This window comes from Gallus gallus, chromosome 8 (genome assembly GCF_016699485.2).
Source record: "Gallus gallus isolate bGalGal1 chromosome 8, bGalGal1.mat.broiler.GRCg7b, whole genome shotgun sequence".
Taxonomy (NCBI): domain Eukaryota; kingdom Metazoa; phylum Chordata; class Aves; order Galliformes; family Phasianidae; genus Gallus; species Gallus gallus.
Window position 1 is genome coordinate 25,222,351 of NC_052539.1, and position 20,895 is coordinate 25,243,245.

The following is a 20,895-nucleotide window of genomic DNA, read 5'->3' on the forward strand; positions in this document are numbered from 1 at the left end:
ACAAAGAGAAACAATACGGAGAACTGATTGAGTTCTCTGCCCTGTGTTACATTGGAAGAAAGGACATCCATTCGTACTTGCTCTGGAAAGTCCTATTTTACAGGGCAAACAGGAGAATCAAGAGAAACTGAAAGCCTTGCAAGGGCTGAGCCATTTCTGCTTCTCCAGGGCCTGCGCTCCTGCCTTAAATCATCAGAGTTTTGAGTATCTTTAACTTCACCAGGGGCTTTAGGTAACATTTAGGCAATCCCCAATATTTTTATTCCCACTGAAACGCCCCCAAAGATTTTGAAAATCAAGAGAAAACTGCATTTAATTGCATGGCATTTTACCCACATCTCTGAAAGCTGTGCAGAGTCTCATCCCAGGTGGTGTAAATCAATGGGCTAACGAGGAAAAAGGAACCATGCTCATTTAGGTCTCTGCAAACACAACCTCTACCACATCATGGCTACTAGCAGCTCGGGCTCAGAGGAGGCATGGAGGCTGGGTCTGCTCAGGGCATGGCTTGCAGGTAATTTGTTCATTTCACCCTGTATTTTTGGACTGAATACAGTTTGTTTCTGGTCACAGCGTACAGCAGAACGTCTTGTGGGAAGTTCATAGGTGCTGCTTTGTGCCTTTTCAATCTGTTGAGCGTTAGTGATTGTTTATCTGCGACCTCTGCGGTGATTTTTTTGGTTCTTTGTGATTATGAAGCGTGCACCCCCTTATTCCTTCCACCCCTTTGGAGTGGTGTCTGGAGATGGTACCTCAGTAATGAGGACCATGTGCAGTGTGGGGCTCAGGTGCTGGGAGGGAGCGGTGGTTCTGAAGCGCTGGCACAGCTCACCCTGTTTGGATAGACCCAGTGGTTTGGACACTCCAATGACATCCATATGCAATGATTTTCTCAATTCACAACGTTGAAACTAAAAACCCCTTGGCTTTAAACTTTAAGCCTCCCCATACGTTCCCCTGAGAATGTGCGTTTCTGGCAAACCGTAAGTTCTTAAATATCACTTCTCCAATTACATTCTCACAGGTTAGTATTTATGCAGGCCTGGATTCTCAAATCCACGGCGCTGGTACTGGGCTGAGCCTTAATGCATCACAGGTGGCTCTCGGTGCTTTGGGCTCTCTGACCAAACTGGTTCCAGATGGCCACACAGTATGAGTAATAACATCAGCTCATTAAGTTGCAAAGTTTCAACTACAATCACAGAATTATCAATGAAATAAAAGCTAACGGCGTATCGGCTGCACCCTAAGCCACAAATAGGATTTACAGCAAAACAAAAACCTTCTTTTGAACCCAGATCTCTCATCGTTTCGATATAGGGTGTCCACATAATAGGTTTATTCACCAGTGATAAAGCAAAATAAAATAAAATTGCCCCATGCTCTCCAAAAGGCACTCCTGAAGGCTACTGTGCTGCGATCCTGTGAGCCTCTGATTTTTGTAAAAGCTTTTGATTGGGGTCATTGGAAACATACAGCAGTATTTGTCTGTGCTGGCTTAGAAAATATCTAGAGTGAGCCTAGGTCTCGGATCAAAGAGAGAAGTGGCAGAAGGCATTATTATTACCTTGTGTTTCATGTCATGCCTGCATGTGTTATTATTTGTGTGAATTGTTATCTGTTTGTAATGTGCCTATTGTGTTCAGAAGGATGGCTCTTCTGACACATACAGGTAGCTTCTGGTGCTGGTGTTCATTGGTCTAGATGTTCTTTCTGTTCAGCAAAATGTTTCTCCACAATTCTGTAGAGGCTGGGTTGATTGTGGTTCTTTATCTTGTCTCTCAAGGGGAGGATTTTACACAAAGAATGTAAACAGAGTAGAAAAACATATTTAAGTAATACCTCTTTGAACTCTCGTGCCTCCTTGAGCCAAGCAGGAGGTGTCAGTACACAAATACAGCAGGGACTGAACAGCAGCTAAAGCAGATCCATTACATTCTCCTTGACTCAGACACCCTTGGCTTTTGTTGACTTGCTGAAACCTCTGTTGCTGATTCTTGAAACCATGGTGCAACAAGCCTTTAGCATCAGGCACATCATCAACCTCTCTGGTTCCAGTGGGATTTCTCATGCATGTGAAGTGATGTGCATATGTGAGTGTGATGATGTGGACAGGCTGGAGCTGCCATGTGAGATGTGAGCAGAGCCCCTCAGAGCCCATGGTGTGGGCTGGGAGATGTGGTGGGGATGTAACAGAGAGGACTGTGCAGTCCCTTTCTTTGGTTCTGCTAAATCTGACCCCAGTGCTCAGAAATCAGGACTTGATTAGTAGGAGAACCTGAATGCCAGAGAGAGAGATGTGCAGGTGAAATTCCCATCCACTTCTACCCCAAGGTCTGTTTACCTTGAGCAGCATTTTACATGGGTTGTGTGATAATTCAAGCATTACTGTGTTAAGGAAGGTGTGTACATCTAGCATCCTTCTATTTAGGACTTAATTACCAATGTAAGTAATCCTATAGGTAGTTCTCCATCCTGTAACTGTGAGTGTCTCACAGATGTGCAGTATCACTGCTTCCAGATGTTGAGTGCCTTTTCAGAGCACTGGGCACTGACCCAAGGAAGGATTTTGTATTGGGGAATTCTGGCACTGTGTTTCCAGCGATGTGTGCACCGAGGAAATTATTGTGTGTGAGTGTAATGCAGAGACACCACTGGAGGCTGAGCTTAAGTCCTGGGGCAGGCACAGTATTGATCAAAAGTCAGGACTGTAGGCAAGCATGGACAAAATAGCACGGTGATGTAGTGTGTTTTCTTCTCAGGCCACTATTATCCTTTGTGCTTTTTGAATTATGGTGCCTCCAGGTTGCACGGGTTTTTGCTGAGGGAACTGGTGTTACTTTGAGACTTGAGGGCTGTGTTCTGACCTACTGCTTTTGACACACAATTTGAGCAAAACAATGCATAAGTCATGGGCTAGTATCTCCACCCTGCTCACATGGCATCAATTAAAAGAGCACAGATGAACCCATGAGCCCTAATTCAGGGAAAGCTCTGAGGTGCCTCCCCCAGGGCCTGGGTGCTGAGGGTGGGCACCAGCATGGAACTGGGCACTGAGCTGCATCCAGGTGGGGCTTTGTAGGAGGAACCTCTGTCCTCGCTTTTGGGTTGTACTGGGGAGATCCGAGAGTAGAGCATGCCCTGACAGAAGGACAGCAAATGCAACTTGCCCCCGTGGCTCAAGGGTCTCCTGACTGCCTCTCTGAGATGATGCTGAAATACCAGGCTTCTTGGGAATGAGGTTACTGCCCACTTGTCCCACCATAGGAGGCCTCGAGAGAGAGAGATGTCCTGGCAGGAAGCCTTAGATGAGATACCACAGGGTCAGCACCCTGTTTTGGAACTCTGCTCTATGTAAGGATGCTTTTGGGGGCTGAAGAGGGTGGGGTTCAGTTCTCCCCACCTCTTGAAGCACCCATGGGATGTGTGGGCCCGGGTCTCACCCAGGCAATGTGAGGAGCAGAGCAGTGCTGGAGCATGTCTGCAGGGTGAGGAATGCCAGATCCACCCGCTGTCTCCAGATCCGTCTCCCCAGCCAGGCTCTGGATCTGATTTGGATGCAGGGAGATTTATAAGGCATTCTCTTAATTGGGGGGCCCCTGTAACGTTTCGGCTGAGGAACATGGGGAATGAGGAGACCTAACAGAGAGGCAATGGCAAACAGCGGCCTGGAAGGGAATGTAGAGGGCTAGGGAGACCAGTGGCGTGTGCTGTAAAGAAGTAGGGGCAATAAAATACGCCAATAAAAATGATGTGTATGGCCCTAGCCTCATCTAAGAAGAGGGAACAACAGCAGGTCTCTTCTGAGGGCAAATAAGAAAACCCTCCATCTGCAAGCAATTATCAGAAACACATGGGAAAGGTGGACAGGGCAGACGAATCTGAAAGCCATATGATATTGCACAGAAGAACGAGGCTCATATAAAGCCTGGGAGTTCATATATTTCACAGCTCACGTTGCATGGAGACTTAGACTTGCTCTGAAACCATCAACTGGGATAGATCTTCTCATTTTAGCCTCCAGGTCTGTGTGCAGATGCCCAGAGATGGAATGGACTCGGGCTGGAGGGGCTGACATGCTGCTGGGAGAGTTGGGAGCCTGTGTGGCTTGGTGCTGCATGTTATAAAGCACTTGCATCTAATCTATGCCACAGCCATGGAAACCAAAGCAGAGTGCTGAGCTGGGGCAGCAAGAGCAATATAGGTGTGTGACAACTAGTGCTACTGATGTGCTTTTTGCAATTTGCTATCAGTGCAGCATCAGGATGATATCTAGCAGGAATGGGAGGTTCTGAAGCACTGTACATGTCCTCTTACATATGTGCATGAAGAAGGGAATTCCTTTTGCTGTGAGGACCATGGTGATGTCTAAAGAATCTTCAGTCGTTAAGATGGGAAAAGACCTCCAAGATCATCTTGTCTACCCATCATCCCTGTGCCCCCTATATCATGTCTTTGAGCTGCCTTTCTACTGTCTGGCAAGTAGATAGTAGTTTTTGTCTTGCCATTTTCATGCTGGCTTGTTCCTTTCTCTTGTAAAGGAGAGAGCCTGGGGACACCATCCCTCTCTCTACATTGTATTGCTGGTGTTTTTCTTCTGAGTATGTATTCTTGATAGTGAGAGATGCTGCCCCGAAAGCAGAGGGCACGCTTGCTCACAAGAGCATCCTGAAAGAGTGCTGCTAGTCAACTGCAGCAGCAAGGTGAGCAAGCAGCAGAAGCAAAGCAGCATGGCTGGACAGAGGGGCTGGTCTCATTGCTTCTGTGTAAATATATGGAAAGATTTAAGAATGCAGAAGCAGGACACTTAGACACCAGACCATCCAAAGAAAGGAGTAGGGCAGGGCTGAATGGTCAGGGATAAGCAAGACTCCAGCCAAGGAGGATCTAGGGCAAAGGATTGGATGAGCAGTGTTGTTAGCTGTCTGAGATCACTTCCCTAAGCCTCCAGGACTGGTGAGCCCCATGGATTGCAGCCCCTGTACAGAGCTGTTGTGCTGGGACCATTTGGTGCTATGAAACACAGCAGAGCCTGTCTGCTGTGACGCAGCCCTCCAGGCTGGCTCGGCTGGGCATGTCTGTTCTTGGCTGCTGATCCAAGCCAGCTCCTTGAGCTGCTCTGCATCCACTTGTGAAGGATGTGCTTCTCTCCAGATGGATGCCATCAGTTCACTGATTTGGATGTATTTAACTCCTGTTCAGTGCATGCCTGAACCTGAACCAGCCTAACAGTGCCCTAAATAGGCTACTATGTAGGTTTGTTCTCCAAATGCCTCATGTTGCAGATCCAGGGAGGTTCCTTTTACCTCCTGAATGCGCCGTGTTCCTGACCATTAATGTGGCTGTGGGTTTTTAACTGAGCAAGCAGATGTTCTGGTGCTCTGCAGATCACCTCTGCTGCGCAGGGTGGTGCTTATGCCTCATTGGGCAGGGGTTTGTTCAGCCTCAGTACTTGTGCTCTGCTCCATCTCACCGAGCACTGGCAGTAGAAGCTGCTGTACAGGGCTTCATTGCAGAAGGGGCATCTTTGCCAGTGTGAAGAACTTGTTCAGTGCCTGCTTTCATCTCAGTGTGTTATCAGAACTATTAAGGTGAGGAAAGAGCTCTCTAGGCATAATTGGACAGTGACACTAAAAATACCCCAACATCCCCCTCAATCCCAAGCACTGAAGAACTGAAAAACAAAAGCCAGCCCCTGAAAACCCTGGGGTATCCATCACTGCCACGCATAATCACAGTTAGAAATCCAAATGAAGCCTGCAGCCTGTCAGCTCTGCAGACAGATTTGGTGGTGATATGAGCAAAGCCAACATTTAAAAATGACTGAATTCTCATTATAAAGATACATGATCCTCCTTCTCATTGAGAACAGTTGGGCTTTGCTTCCAGTGGAGAGCCAAGCCATTTATTTTATAGCTCCATTGTATGCTGCACTGGGAATTGTTCCTGCAGATAGAGGTTTCTAGCATGTTTTCCCTATGTACTTTATTCTACATGCACTGTGCCCTTTGCACATGCTGAGGGCTCTCACATGAATTACACTTTGCCTGATTTGGTTGGATGGGTTTCCTACATTTGTGTCCTATAAATTGGCATGGTGATGTATTTATTTTGGTAATCAACCAGTTCTTTGTAAATCTGTGAGCTTAATCCTCCAAGAGAGAGAAATAAAAGGCTCAGTCTCTTTTTTCTAACAATGAAGATAAATACCTTTATTTTCCTAACTCTTGGACATCTCTTTTTCCATGGCATTCTGCCAAATCATGAGGTCCTTTTGCTCAGGCAAGAGAACGCAAATGTCTGTAAGTCCTTCACCAGGCTTGTTAGGGCATGGAAAATCTCTTCAAGAGGAAAGATGGTCTGGTGGTTTTGCTATTGAGTGAGAATTTAGTTCAACCAGGCTAAGTTCTTGCCTCCGCTGTGTATTTCCAACATGACCCTGTGTGACCTCCCTCACTACATCTGCTCCCCAAAATCTCCTGCTGTCAAGCACATAAATCTCATTGGTGCAGAAGCCCTCTCACTGCAGGTCGGTGCGTGCAGGAATTCCAGCTGAGGCCATGAGGTGTACTGGAGGCAATGCAGACAGGAGAGCAGCAATGGGCTTTTGGCTCTGTCTGTGGGTCAGGGCCAGATCTGCACTGCTCCAGAGTGCTGGGATGTAAGCCAGAAACCACCTGAACTCAGTAACGCACAGCTATGCCCATAACATTGTCTGCTCTCACCTTGTTAGTGCTGTCACTGTTGTATGCTATCTTGGGTACTGGTTGTGGTAAAGGTAGCTCGCAGTTGTGGGCCCTGATGCTAAGGGTTTTAAGTTGCTGTGAGGGAGGTTGAGATTGAATATCAAGGAAAAAAGTATCACAGGAGGAGTAGTAATAAGTCCTATATAATGCATTGGAACAAACTGTCCAGGGAGTGGTGGAGTCACTGTCCCTGGAGGTGCTCAAGATCCACGGAGATGTGGCACTGAGGGACATGATTAGTGGGCATGGTGGGGTGGGTTGGGGTTGGACTTAATGATATTGGTAATCTTCTCCAACTTCAAAATTCTATGGGGAGCTGAAAGAACTGAGATGGAGTCTGTTGCTCCTTCCCAACAGCTTGTCCTTTCCCAGGTGCTCCTAATCTAGCACCATCCCTCATCTGATGACTCTCAGTGCTTTGGTTGAGACAGGCTGTGCAAGCATCCAGGTTTCACTCATGTCAGCCTGGGTGCTCGGAAGACTTTCTGTTGTATTTCAAACACTTCTGGGAAAATGAGCATGGAGGCTGAGTGCTTGAGCAATGCAGTGTGCAGGGAGCTGGCCTGCATGTGAGAGGTGATGCTGGCTGGGAGTTGGCGGAGGCTGCAAGCACAAGCTTGGGTCACTTGGCTCATCTCACGAGGTGGTAGAATACATCAGGCATGTCGGTTGATGTGGTGTTACTGACTTGCAGTGTGATAAGGATCTCCACATGCTTCCGCCCACCCTCCATTCCTCCCCTGGCTGGAGGGAAAATCACACAGCAGTGGTCAGCGGGAGGATGGGGGAGTAGTGCAACCCTGTTCTGCTGCCATCTGGGTCAGGAGCCTGCTGCAAGGAAAAATGCACACAATTTCTACTTGGCAGAGTTCCTCTCCGTGCATGCTCCCCCTCGTGCTCACAACTGTGTGTTAATCTAATAGGCCCACACTCAGAGTGTGAGCTACACACTTGTAGTTGGGGAGAGAGTCCCTGTGCATGTTAAATATTCACTTAAATGAAGTGATACCGTGTCTGTCAACCATGCTTTGCAGTACAGTGCAGGGAGGACATGATCAAGGGCTGGAGCACAACGAGAGTCCCCTGCTGGTCTTTGGTTGATGTCCAAATGCCTGTAGCCTGCAGGTACTTGGTTTCTCAGACTGCTGTTGCCTGTGGTGGGAGCTATGATTGAGGCTGGAGTTAGGCATAATATGGCTATGATGAGCAGGTTACAGCCTCTCTAGTCCTACCTTCTCCTTAGCTAAAGGTGTTTATCGTGGTGCACAGACTTCCATGACCAGCTAGGCTTTCATCTGACAGCTGGTTTAAAAACCAACCCTTGAGACTTGAACTGTGGCCACCATCACTCTGGCTGTAGCATATGCTTTGTCTCTGGGAGTTAAATTCACAAACCACTAAAAATCATCCCTTTCTCTATGTCTCTTTCAAGATTTCTGTGCTGCTAGTAATTTGAGAGGAATCTTGTAATTTGGGGGATGGGGGGAAAGAAGTTTATAGGAAGGCAAGTGTTTCCTGAGTGACTGCTTCCATGGGCAAAAAAATCCCTTTGCAAAAAGAAATGATGTTCCTCTTTTTTATATACCAGGCTTTACCATGAAAGCACTGTGTTGGCCATAAATCTCAAGGCTGCTTAATTCCTATAAAATTCTGCTAGGAGGATCAAATGATTTTACTACCCAGTGTCAAATTAATAGCTGGGTGTCAACCAGTGTCACTTCCTGCTTGAAAAATGACCATCGTATTAAGCAGGTTTTATTTATGCCTTTCTGCCTGATGATCACAAGTAGTAAAAGTGAACTGCGAATATGGGGAAGAGTCAGTGCTCACTTCATTAATAGCATCACCACCACTTCTCTCTGGAGTCAGCCCGTGGTGATGCCCACACTACAGAACTTGGTGTTCTCACTGGACAAGCGCTGACTCTGTTTCTCCTTTTATGCATGGTTGTTATGCAGGAGAGACTGTCCTACTAGGAGACCTGTGTATTCAGAAGGCAACTATCCTTAACAGGCCATTGGGTTGCTAGTGGCAATGACCTGACTGAAACTGCCTCTGCCTTTCTCCATCCAGCCCATGCAAGCAGATGGAAACAGCTGCTGCCAAGCACACTACACCTCCCAGCCTGCAATAACAATCACATCACCTCACCTCTGGCCCACAGTAAGTGTCTGGAGAACTTTTCTTTTGCTAGTTGCCCCTCGTTCAAGTTTATTCTCTTTGGCTTGACCCATAGCTGGGGACTTGGCTTTCAGTGCACTAGTGAAATGCATTAATAGAGGCCAGGCAAGGACGTTAAGATTGGCAGCTTGAAAGAAATTTATTTTCTGAGTCAGCTCTCAACTTCTCTAGCACTGCCAGCACTAGGACTTGCTGCTGTTTCTCCTGTTGCCCTGGCTATAGTCCTTTTCTCTGAGCCCAGTTATTTCCACTGTATATTTTGAAAAGAGCTGGAATGTTCCACCGAGTCTTCCAAACTCTATCATTCCTCATTGACCTCCCTAACACTTAAGAGTCAGCCCTGGATATGCTACAGGTTATTTTTATCAATCCTAAATTTTCATGGTCCACCCAATCCGGCCCAGGCACTTGCAGCTGGGTCAGCAGCATTGCATCCCCACTCTCTGGGAGATGTCCAAGAGATGCAATAGGGAGGGTCTAAAAGTACAAGGACTCTCCTGGCTCAGCTGAATTAAGAAGGGAAATGACCAATGCACAGTGTAGGAGTTGGGTCCTAGTGAAGCCTGTTGTGGTTCTTCTTTGAGAATCTTCTTACAAGGAAAAGCAAATCTTGTAGAGAAGTGACATGGAAAGAGTCTGTACACAGTTTCAGCTGGGAACCAGGCTTGGGACATGCTCCAGCCAATACATTCCTTGCTGAAACCATCAGCCATTCAGTCTTTACCTCATCTGAGCAGAACAGCACACGCTTCCTGTCTTTTTCTGCCTTTCGTTCATCGTTCCCAGGTAAACATCGGGACCAACACAGTCCCTGAGAATTGAAGACTTGATTATGACCATGCATCATGAGATGCAACTGTGTTCTTCTTAGGTAATTCTTCCCACAGAACAAGGAAGAAAGAAAAACAACAAGGAGGAAGGATAAGGGTGCCCTTATGGTGCAGAATTATCTGTTCCATACTCCATTTTCTGAGCTTCCTTTTCCTTCACGAGCTTTACACTCGTTACTGGGGCAGTTTTGACATGCGTACCTCTTGCAATCAATCAGCCGACCACTGAGCCGAGGAGTGTCTACCATGTTACTAATCCTCAGTAATTACCAGGGGACCAGTCACAGAGTGAACCATGAGGTTGACTCAGTTTGATTTACTTCATTGCTCTCTTAGCCCAGATGTTCAGGGATGCACAGGTTTTTGTGCCAAAGAATAGCCCATTTGCAACAAGCAGCCATTAGGTGCTAATATCCCTTTGCCACAGGTTTGGCAATGCGAGCCATGCTTACACAGGAACTGCAGCTGCAGGATATGAACATCTGAAAGCACTGTTAGAACATAAGAAAAAGAAAACAGCTCAGACACATGACCTCAGGGCCAACATTTTATTAAAAATATATATTAATGCTGCTCCCTCTGATAAAGAACTTATTTAGGCCTTGCTTAAATTGAAACCTAACCTATTGCTTAGAACTACTGTATCTTCCTACCCTGGGGTTTGTTTTGTCACCGGGCCAAATACAAAGTCATGTAGTTAGAAGACTTTGGCACCTGCCTGCACGTTTGCATCTGGGAAGAAAATATTTTTGTCCCTTCTCTCCCTTTCTCTGTATGCAGTTGGTTTGTAGAGCCAAAGCTACCCCTAGGGCTCACTTCTCATATTTGCTCTCAGAACAAATTGATTTCCAAGTCACCAAGCGTTGGGATGGCTGTGGGGATCAGAGCCTGGTTGGCTTTTTTTGATGATAGTCTGTGATATTCAAGTGTGACAAAGCATTCAGGAGGATGCTTAATTATATTACAAGGTGTGAGGAACTTGGAACCATAATATGGGGACTGCTGTAGAGGAGATTATTGTGCCTCAAATTTTCCAGCGTGGTGAGCATATAAAACATAAGTTTTCTTTATTTTATACCATTTTTATGTTATAATTATGTTTTACCTCGCACTTTTAAATGTATAAAAAGCCTTAGTATTTTATAGCCTTGCTGAACTGGAAAGTTTGAGGCATGTGCGTTTCACAGTGATGACAGTTTGATGCATTGATTTTTATTTCTAGGGGGTTGATCAAATGCCCTTGTCAAAATTCCTTAAGAGCATCTCACCCATATCCAAGTTTTTATACTCGAAGTCTTATTCAAGAACTTAAAACAGACTTTAACTCGTTCACAAAAAGGTTGTGTTGGTCCTATAATGAGTGGATTTACCCAAGCTTTGTAACAGTAATAATAAACAATTCTTAATGACATCAGTGTGTTATTTCTGATCGCTTTCCCCTGGGATTCAACCATGTTACAAAGGAAGCTGGTGTCACTCTGTTTTTAAGATAAAATGTGCCCAGCTTACCAGTGGGGATGTTAATTAGACTTAGGACATCCATATTTAATCTTCTTGCTTTTATCCTTTTCCTACATGTGAAATATTTAATGACATGTGGAAGCAAATTAGTTGAACATCTGTTCCGTGCTGGCCTCATCCATCCCACCCGTCATTCAGTGTGTGGGAGGATTTGGGGGTGAACTTGGCTGTGAAAAGGGTGGATATAAAAAATAGCCTGGGGTCCTCCTCAGCTGTTGGTTCTAGACAGGTTTCATCTTCACTATAACTAGTGGGTGTGGTTTGAGATGTTCCAAGCTGAGTTTCCTGATTGCTTCTCCTCCCATCCTAGCAGCAATCTGAAGAAGGATGTTGTAAAATGGAGCTGTGCTGTGGATTCATTCCTGGAGGAGCAAGAAGCAAATTGAAGAGCGCTTAATGTCTCTCTGTACCGTGCCACTTGGATGTAGTGCTCAGGGATGCTCCACAGTGCAGGGATGGAGGAGGAACTTTGGGTATGCATGAGCTGTCAGAGTGGGTGCTGAGCAGCAAAGTGCTCAGGGGAATACCTTGGGTGTTACTAATGGAGGAAGTACTGTTCCCTTTGTAGAACTGAGGCGGTTGGAAAAGACCACTAAGGTCATTGCATCCAACCATCAACTCATCATCACTACGGCCGCTAAACCACATTGCTCACTGCTATGGTTCCCTTACTGTCCTGGGCAGTAAATCCATTCCTGGGTGTTTTCCATGCAGTCCCCTTCCACAGTCTTTTTCAAAAGTAAAGGTAGCATGGGTCTTCCTGGAGATGCTCTGGTGTTGGTACAGCAGTGCTGAGTAGGTGGCTTGAGGAAATTGATGAGCAGGGACCATGCTGCTGAAATATGGGCATTTAACCAAATGGCAGAATGGCCTCTGTTTTAGAGAAGGCTTATGATGGTGTCTTCTGGACTTGAAATGAGAAGTGCTTGCATCTGGCAAGTCCTCCTGGGAATGGTAAAGCAATCATCCTGCTTGGAACAGGCCTTTGAAGTGCACTGGTCTCACTCTTGCCAACGTGTAACTTGGCATAGCTGAGCTGCTCAGGCACAATTTTCTGCTCCTCCATGGAAAGTGGGGGCCGGGTGTGATCTGCAGCCTTCCCAGCAGTGCTTGATGGCATGCTGTGCCTGGGAGTGACTTGCTTGCTTCTAGAAGCTGTAAGTCACACACCAATAACTGCATGGAAATGGCTGGGCAAATACTTTGAAAGACAGAAACTTCTTAGAAACCACTGCTGTGTGAGTCACGTGCATGGAAAAAGGTGAACTGACAAGTTCTCCCTGGCAAGCCATTTGCTGACCATTCCTTGTCCTGGCAGCACTGCTCCCTTTCCTCCTTCCTTCTCTTATCTGCTTGCTTTTAAACCTTGCTGTTCAAAGATTCCAAATTGGGATGGGGGGAGAGAAAAAAAAAAAAATCAAATTTCTAATGTCAATAAATACTTCAAAGGTAGAGAGAACTCGCATGCCAGCTCCTAGCCTAGAGCTTACTTTTACAGCTCTGCAATAAACCCCTCTAAAAAAATGTTTATAATGGCCATGACCGTGGTGCTTAACTATTGCAGTGCTCTCTATCACCCTCATAATGTTAAGTGCCAATAAATCACCTGAGCTGTCATGTCATCCTGTATTTATTTACAAAGCCCTTGGAGGAGTATTTTTTCCAGTTTTCTTGACTAAAGGGAAGAAAAGCTGAGGGCTCTCTTTCTCACAGGGGAAGGCAGATGAAATGCTGCCTAACCCCCCAACTGGCCTGTTGTACCTCAGGTAGGCTGAGGGCTGCAGCACTGCTATTTTTGGAGGGGTTTCACAGGGGATCCAGTGCTGGGCAGTGACTGCTCGGTGGTTGTGAATGTTGCTTAAGCTGTGCTCAGGGCTGAGCCTGCGGCCAAAAATGAGTTTTGTGGGATGGCACAAGCCTGCATTAAAACATGAGGCATGAAGAGAAGGCTTCTGCTTGTAGGCGTTGCCCCCAAACCATCCAGGCTCTGCTTATAGTTGGATTTAGCTCTGGGTTCTGATCTGGCCCTCCTAGACTCAACTATCTCCCTCTTGTGCAGAGGATGTTTGCTCTTCAGTCTATTGAGTGTTCACAGAATTTCACCCACTGAGAAGCAGAGGAAGTGAAACCATAAAATACTACTTATCCTTCATCGTAAACACTTGTTTCCCGTGTGCTACCATCTCTCCTCTAGAGGCTTTTGGAGACAGCTCCCTACCAAAATGCACAATGGAAAAATCCAGCATTAGAGCTCTTGGTACAAGCACGGACACAGCCTTGGTTTGACGTTGGTGCCTTAAACAAACAAATAGTTTTCTCAAATAGAAGTAAACACAGTAAGTTTCCCAACTGTATCAATAACCCAGGGGCAAAATGGGTTTTGAGGCAGAAATGGGTCATAAAGTAAAACAAGGTTTAACTGTTGGGACTTGAAAATCAATATTAGAAATAAAAGGCCAAACAGCCTTGAAAGCCACCTGCCTCCTCTTGGGCTGTGTTGTGAAGATCCTCCTGGCATGCAGCATTAGAAGCTGCTGCCTCTGAGTGTATCACCTGGTTGGAATTTTTCATGGAGCTTGAACTTATTAGAAAACAGCCCCAGTCAAGCAGAACTGTGCAAATTAAATTGGATTTACATGACAAGGTGGAGCCTGAGCACGGCAGCTAGGAAATGCCTGGGAAGAAAAAGACAAACCAGAGGGGAGCGGGGCGGCTCTGTGCTTTTAAAAATAATAATAATAATTATATATATATATATGAAGTTGAACTAACAGCAATAAAATTAAAACTTCTGCTTTAGCTGCCCTGGGGGAGGGATTCAAAATGAGACACTGAGGGAGAGTTAAATATGAAAGGAAATAAACAGATTTCACTTTATAATAAGCAGGAGGCTGGGATATTGCAGGATAAAGTGTTCTGGGATGGTGCGAGCTGACCCGGAGCGTGTTCCTGTTGTGAGGAAGGGTGAGGACTTGATCTTCAGCCCTGTTGAAGCCTGTAGGATTTAATCTATTTGCTTCAAAAGACTTTGGGTGAAGCCTGAGCTACTAGATGACGTTAAGAGCTTTCTATTCTTTTCTCTTTAAGTAATGTGCCTGTTAGATTGTGTTCCTGCCTATTATCTTATCAAAATATGGTTTCTTCATCAGTAATGTGTAGGCTTCATTCTCTGAATCTGTAAATTCTGAATTGCTTCCATATGCAAGATGTTTCACTGGAGAGACCCTCTGCTTTGGGAGCATCATTACTGCCCGATGTAATCTTCTGTGACTCATAACATAAACTCAAAGTTATTGCAATTTATTAGCAATCACAATTTGCCAGGAAAATAGCATCAAGAGTATATCAGAGCAACTAACTCAATTGCAAAATGAGCATGCCCTCTATTGCAATCTGAACCCATTAATGTTGACTTTCCAAATCCGAAGAGTGATTTCCTCTTGGGCCCGTTAATAACGTGGTGCAGTATGCTTTCCTCTGAAGGAAGCAAGAGGACTTTATTGAATATATGGAAAGGAATTGGTTTTCTGGCTTGTTACTTAACAGCTGATCCTTACTGTCAACATTTGTGATGAGTCAACCTCAAGAAATAATACAGCTGAAGGCTTAATCTGGTGCCACTGTGATTTGTGGGGTAATGCTGGAGAGAGGAGGTGGTGGCTGTGCTGGGGACCAGGCAGGCAGTGTGTGCAGGACCTCTGCCTCCAGGTCACCCTGGCAGAAGTGCACAGGGCTCCTCTTGAAGATCAAGGGATTTGCTGACAGAGATAGCGTGCTGCTGTTGCCATCATGCAGAGCTTGGGATAGGGGTACGAGGGAAATGGGGTGAAATGAAGTCATGAAACAAGTGCTAAATGTGCCATTTCCTGCAGGAGTAGTTCAGCTTATGAGAAATCCTCCCTTTTGCATCCTACTGTTTGGAGTGTGGATTTGGAAGGGTGAGAAATGGCTCTTTATTGGTAACACTGATTCCCCTGATCCCGGTGGGCTTGTGGCTGGGATTTCCTCCAGCTAAATGTTGATGTGAGCAGCCTCAGAGTCTGCTCCTATAGAAATATCGGTCTATAGCAGGTCCAGCCATCAGCCAACTTGTTCACATCAAGCCCAGGGCACTGAGATAACCCTTGCAGAGGCAGCAGTGCCACGTACCTTCAAATAGAGCTGGTCTTGGAAACTACAGCATTGACCAGAGATGTGCCGAAGTCTGTTCCCATGTAGAGGGTAGTGGTGACTTGGCCTTGTTCTGGTGTGCAGTCACAGTGAATATTCTTGCAAGCCTCAGACCCATCCCTGCTGTTACCACAGGCAACTTGGAAAGCTCTGTTAGGTGGGGATCACGTCAGATGTCTGAAAGTGGCCATGCAGCTGGGCTGAAAATGTTGGGTGGATTTGAGAAGAAGCCAACCCATTCATCCTGGTGGAAAGAACAACCTCTGTAGTTGGTATAAACAGACGTTGCTCTGGTGTAACAGTCAAGCTTGTCTGAAAAAGAGAGGTTGCTTACAGAGGAAAGAACAACTCTGCTGGAAACAATTGTTCTGGGACTGATTTAAAGAGCACTGGGTAATCTTATGCAGATTCCCCCAGGGCAACAATAAGTTAAGTGATGAAAATGTCTGCATGTTTTACACAGCTCTGCTCCAGGACTGGGGAGAGGTAGCAGTGCTGGAACACTGTGGAGGGCCCCGTGCAGCCAGAGTCGCTGCCCAGGAGGTGGGATGCTCCTCTATGGGAGCAAGCAGGGTGAAGCATCCAAGCCGTGGAGCTGGGCATGCATAGAGCTTTTGGAGTAGCTTAGCTGCAAGTGTAGTGCTAACAGCATCTTAATGCTGCAGAGGGCTTCCCCAAAGGGAATGTGCAGTCCCATCCAGCTACTTCCTTGAATCTGACCACCGTAAGCTGGATGTACTTGATGTCTTGGGACAGAGCAGGAAGAATGATGGTTCCTCTTTCTCATCTGTGGAGCTGCTCTGGAGTAGCCCCTCTGTTGGTCCAGGGATTTACTCTGAAGGATGTAATGCTTCATCTAGAGATATCTGTAGCCACAGTCTCACTCTGAAGTGCCTGGGAGTAGCCAGTGCCAGGGAGAATGACTTCCAATTTACATGTGCTTCTTATTTATGTAATTTGCACGTTAATTTGCAGTGCACAGATTGAGATAAAAATGAGAGCTTGGAAGAGATGGAGCCTGCTTGTTTGCAATGCTGTGTTTGATGTGGCTGCCTTTTTGTGCTGGAGCCTTGTGTGCGTGTGTGTGACATAAGTGGTCTTAAAAATACAAGGGATTGGGTGGAAGAAGAATGGAAACTGCAAGACTTTTACTATGCTATACAACATAGTAACCCTGGAAATTAACTATGGGAAAGCTCTGGAGCTGGGTTTTTTTATGCCATACATTTGTTCTCAGTATAACAGAGACCTTCCCACTTGCCGCACAGGAGTCATGCCCAAGGGGACATGGTTATAATGAGCTCCAGAGCAGGGTGTCCCTTCTGGGGTATCTGTGTGTTTTGGCCATAAAACTTACACCACCACCCCCCTAAGACAAACAAAAAAAATTAGAAAGTGAACTCCAAAGGCTTCTGTGATGAATGGGGTCCTTTGTTTCTAAACAGCATCACCCCAAGTGGGGAGACTTGCAGCAAGATTTCAAGTTGCTAATGAAGAAAGGCTGCTGTGGCTACTGAGGTGGAAAAGCAGCAGTCTTTACCCAAAGAACAGCATGCCGAGCATGACCATGCAGGGAAGCCTTTGGGTGCGTGTATGTGAGAAATTGGGTCTTGTCATGTTGTACGTATTGCTTGGGCAGCTCTTGCCAATGACAATTTGCCAAATCCCAGTATGTCCTGGGGCTTGGCTATTGCTGAAGCAGTTCCTGGTTGCTTAAGATGCAGCAGGAAGGCTCTGACGGTGCTGAGACATGAGCCTACATCCTTACCTCAGCCTGGTCCCAAACAGGGTTTATCCTCTGGAAGAACCTCCTTACATTTGGTTGACTCTATCACGGGAAGGCAGGTTTATGACATGCGTTCACTCTGCTGCGCTCAAAGTGCTAATGAATCTGAGTAGTTAATCAATGTAGTGTGAGCACTTGCTTGAAAAAAAAGTCCATAAAACCATACAATTTATGCTTACTCTTTGCAGAATGTTTTCTATTCCATCAGTCTAAACACTGAGTAGTATTTTAAACAGATGTAGGCCATCAGTTTCTATAAACATCGTAATTGTTTGGCACCGCCACTGCTTACATTTAAAGATGCAGTTTGTGAGGATCCACGCAGACACCAGGCGTGTGCTTTCTGCTGCATGCAGGAACACCATTTACGTTCCACCAGAGGCCCGTAACTTTCCTCCTGTACAACTGGTTCAGCTCCAAGCCTGGCACCAAACAGCGGTTGTTATCCTCACGGCTTTATATAGTTCCATCCTACACACCCAGCCGTTTTAGTGGGGTTTGATGGGAGGATGTGGTTTGGATCCCACCCCAAAAGCTCTCTGTTCTCATTGCCCCACTCACAAATAGATGCCACGTTGCTGGCACCTTTTGTTGCTTGGGAGAAAGCATACAGCCTCCCAGAGCCCAGCTCCGCCACTCACCCACCATTTGTATGGAGCTGTTCGATCTATGGGTGATCATTAAGCCCATGTTTGTATTGCCATCCCCAGAAAGCAGGGAGGTGTGGTCCCCATATCGGATCGTTCAGCCTCTCGTAAAAATGATGAATGGAGCTGGAGTTGGGGGGGTGAAAGGAAGGGATGGATAATATTCATGCTAATAAATCTAGTACAGCAATTAGCATCGCCTTTACAAATATGTGTGTTATCAGCACAAATGGAAAGCCAGACGAGAGCAGCGGCCAAGTGCTGCTCTGTGTTTATAATCAAACAGGATGGACCCAGCATTAGCCAGGACTGCTGGCCAAGCCCGGAGCTCTCCTGGGCTGGAATGAGTGGCTCTTGATGGGCAATCATTCATGGTGAGCTCACCCATAGCTCAGTCACTCTTACTCCATGTTATCCTTCCACATGGTGGTGTGGGGGGATGGCCATCATCTTATTCTAACTATTTTTGTTAATGATTCCTTTCATAAACCCTAGCTGGGTAGATCAAAATGGAATGCTTTTGTACAGTGGCATTACTGAAGATGTCAGTGATTTCAGGGCTTTGTTGCTCCTGTCCCAAGATTAGCCCCATGTGTGTTCCCCTCTTGTTCTGAAACAGTAAGTGGCAACTATGAAATGAGATTTCACTGATAGCATATGTTCAACTTGCAGGCTCATTTCTCAATGTTCTTTGGCTGCATACTCTAGCTGAGCAACCAGATTACTGCAGCATCATGAGTGTGGATAAATGTCTGAGCATTGCATAACTTTTGCCTCATTGAGACTGCAGAGAAAGCTGTGAATATCATCACAGCCCAAGAAAATGGCTGCTGCTTCTCCCTCTGAGCCTCTGAAATGAGTGGGTGTGTTTTCAGGTTGCTTTCCTATCACGTTTCAGTCCTAGGTCAGTTTGGCCATGTCTTTCTCAACACCAGATTGTGAAGATCAGTCTCTTCCCTGCACACGAGGTTAATTCTTGCTCTGATTTCCTCACTGGAAGAGAAATCTCTTTAAAGCGTAGCGTATGCGGAGATAAAATATCAGCCAGCTGATTAATTTATTTGTTTAGTTGTCCCAGTGATGGAGATCTCCAGGGCACCTGGTGGACACCTCCATGTTGTGAGGAATAGGTCCCTGTAAAAGCCAAAGGGAGCCATCTTGCTCAGAAAGCACTGAACTTCACCCAGAAAGAAGCTTCTAAATGTATATGAGGAAACTTAGAGGAAAAGGCCGGAGTAAATGGAAGTGGTTCGTGGTTGTGGTTGCTCAGTGGTCAAAGCAGTTTGCTCTTCTGTCTGTGCACAAGGGTTTTATTGTAGAAATTCCTGCTCATGTCACTAGAAATTCAGCCCTCTGGGTCAGAGGGGAATGGGGAGCATGGCTCAGGAGTCAAAAATGCAACAAATTTGTCTTCAGATGGATTTTGCACTCTCTGCCCAGGGCAGGAGCTGATGTCAAACTTTCCCCAGGAGTCATACTCCTAAATGGAAAGGAGCCCAAAATGATTGCATGTTGACTGCTTGCTCAAAGATGACTGGCTGTTACTGCCAGACTGTTTTGGGAGGCTTGCTCTTGGAAAACGGACTGCCTCCCACATGCTGATTTTTCTCTGGAGAACAGGCATTACTCAATCGTGGCCCAGCCACCAGCTCTTTCCAAACTTGCGGTTAAAGGGAGCATCTGCTTTTACCTAATCTCCATCTGCATGCATGTGGTTGGGAATTGAGCAGCAGATGCTCTGCCACTGTGCTGTCCCCTCCCTTTCAACCAAGGTTGGTGTGAGAGGAGGTGTGGGAGCTTCCTCATGGTGGCTTCCGGCAGGAGGCTGTGGAAAAAGACCTTTCCTGGGTACCTCTGATCCAAACACACTTCTGGTGTGTGTTTGGGATAACACGCTATTACGGGAAAAGATCTGGTACTTTCCTCCTCTTCTTTTACTGCAGTGATTGATGTTAAATCAGCAGGTTTCTTCTCCCTGGATGACGCATAGAAAGGTTTTCTTTACCTCAGCAGTAAAGCTGAATTCTTAGGCAACCAAGTCAACTATGCAGCTTTAACTACGGATGTAGACATCTACTCATGCCATCATTTGAGTTCTTCTTAATCATATTAGGATCTTTGCTGAGGTTTCTCAAGTAATGTTTCTATTTCTGATGAGCAGACCTACTGGTGTGGGAGAACCATCCTATGTGGTATTCTGACAGTTGCACAAATGTCTTAAAATGGAGAAAACTAAGTTAATACATCCTTCTGGTCTCTTTTGAAGGTAGTATTCATCTTGTTTTTGTATGTGAGACCTGATCTATTCTTCTAAACTGGTTTGCTCATTTCTGAGGAGAGTCCATCCATTAGACTGGTGATGCCTCCTGGTCCCAGCATCCTCAGAGCTTGAGAAACACCACATCAAGATCTGAATCACAAGACTTGGCTTCTGCCAAACTGCAACCTGAGGTCCAAACCTCAATAGCTGTTATTTAGGAAAGGCTCATTCTGAGATAGGGTTTAGCAATTCCTGAACATATTTCCAGCCTGGTAGGCAGGGAGCAGAGCACACCTCCCAGCTGTAGCTCCTCAGCATGCCCCCAGCTCTGTGCAAGCTGCACATACCACTTTCCACCACCATCCTATGGCACAGTGGTGCCCCTTCCCTGCAGCCAAAGATTTCTCCGGCAGCTATGCAGAAGTCAAGCTCTGGAAACAATCCCCTCTGGACTCTAATGTTTCCACCAAAACAAAAAAACAGGAAAAGTGAACGAAGTAGCTATTTGTGTGACTTTCAGGACTGCGAAGTCCCTTGCCTGGTGGCTGCAAGGCACATGCCTCAGGAAGAATGGGCCTCTTTTCAGCCTCAGGGCAGTGGCAAAGCCCTTCTGTTCGGTGTGGGGTTCTTGATCCATTACGCTTTCACCATTCCCAGTAACCCAAGATCCAACAAGGGCTCCTTTTACATCATTTGGGACTGGGCTGGGTGAAGTCTTCCCAGTTGAATGGGAGAAGGAAAGGTGTTTATGCGC

The 20,895-nt window shown here is 46.1% G+C and overlaps 1 long non-coding RNA gene across 1 annotated transcript in view; it reads left to right on the plus strand.

Annotated features, from left to right (window-relative positions):
- The first annotated feature begins 441 nt into the window (after nt 1-441).
- The window catches only part of LOC107054033, a 160,864-nt gene continuing 140,410 nt past the window's right edge, over nt 442-20,895 (plus strand). Inside the window, exon 1 of the long non-coding RNA XR_005862074.2 lies at nt 442-514. This is a non-coding gene — a long non-coding RNA (uncharacterized LOC107054033). The remainder of the gene's footprint in view (nt 515-20,895) is intronic.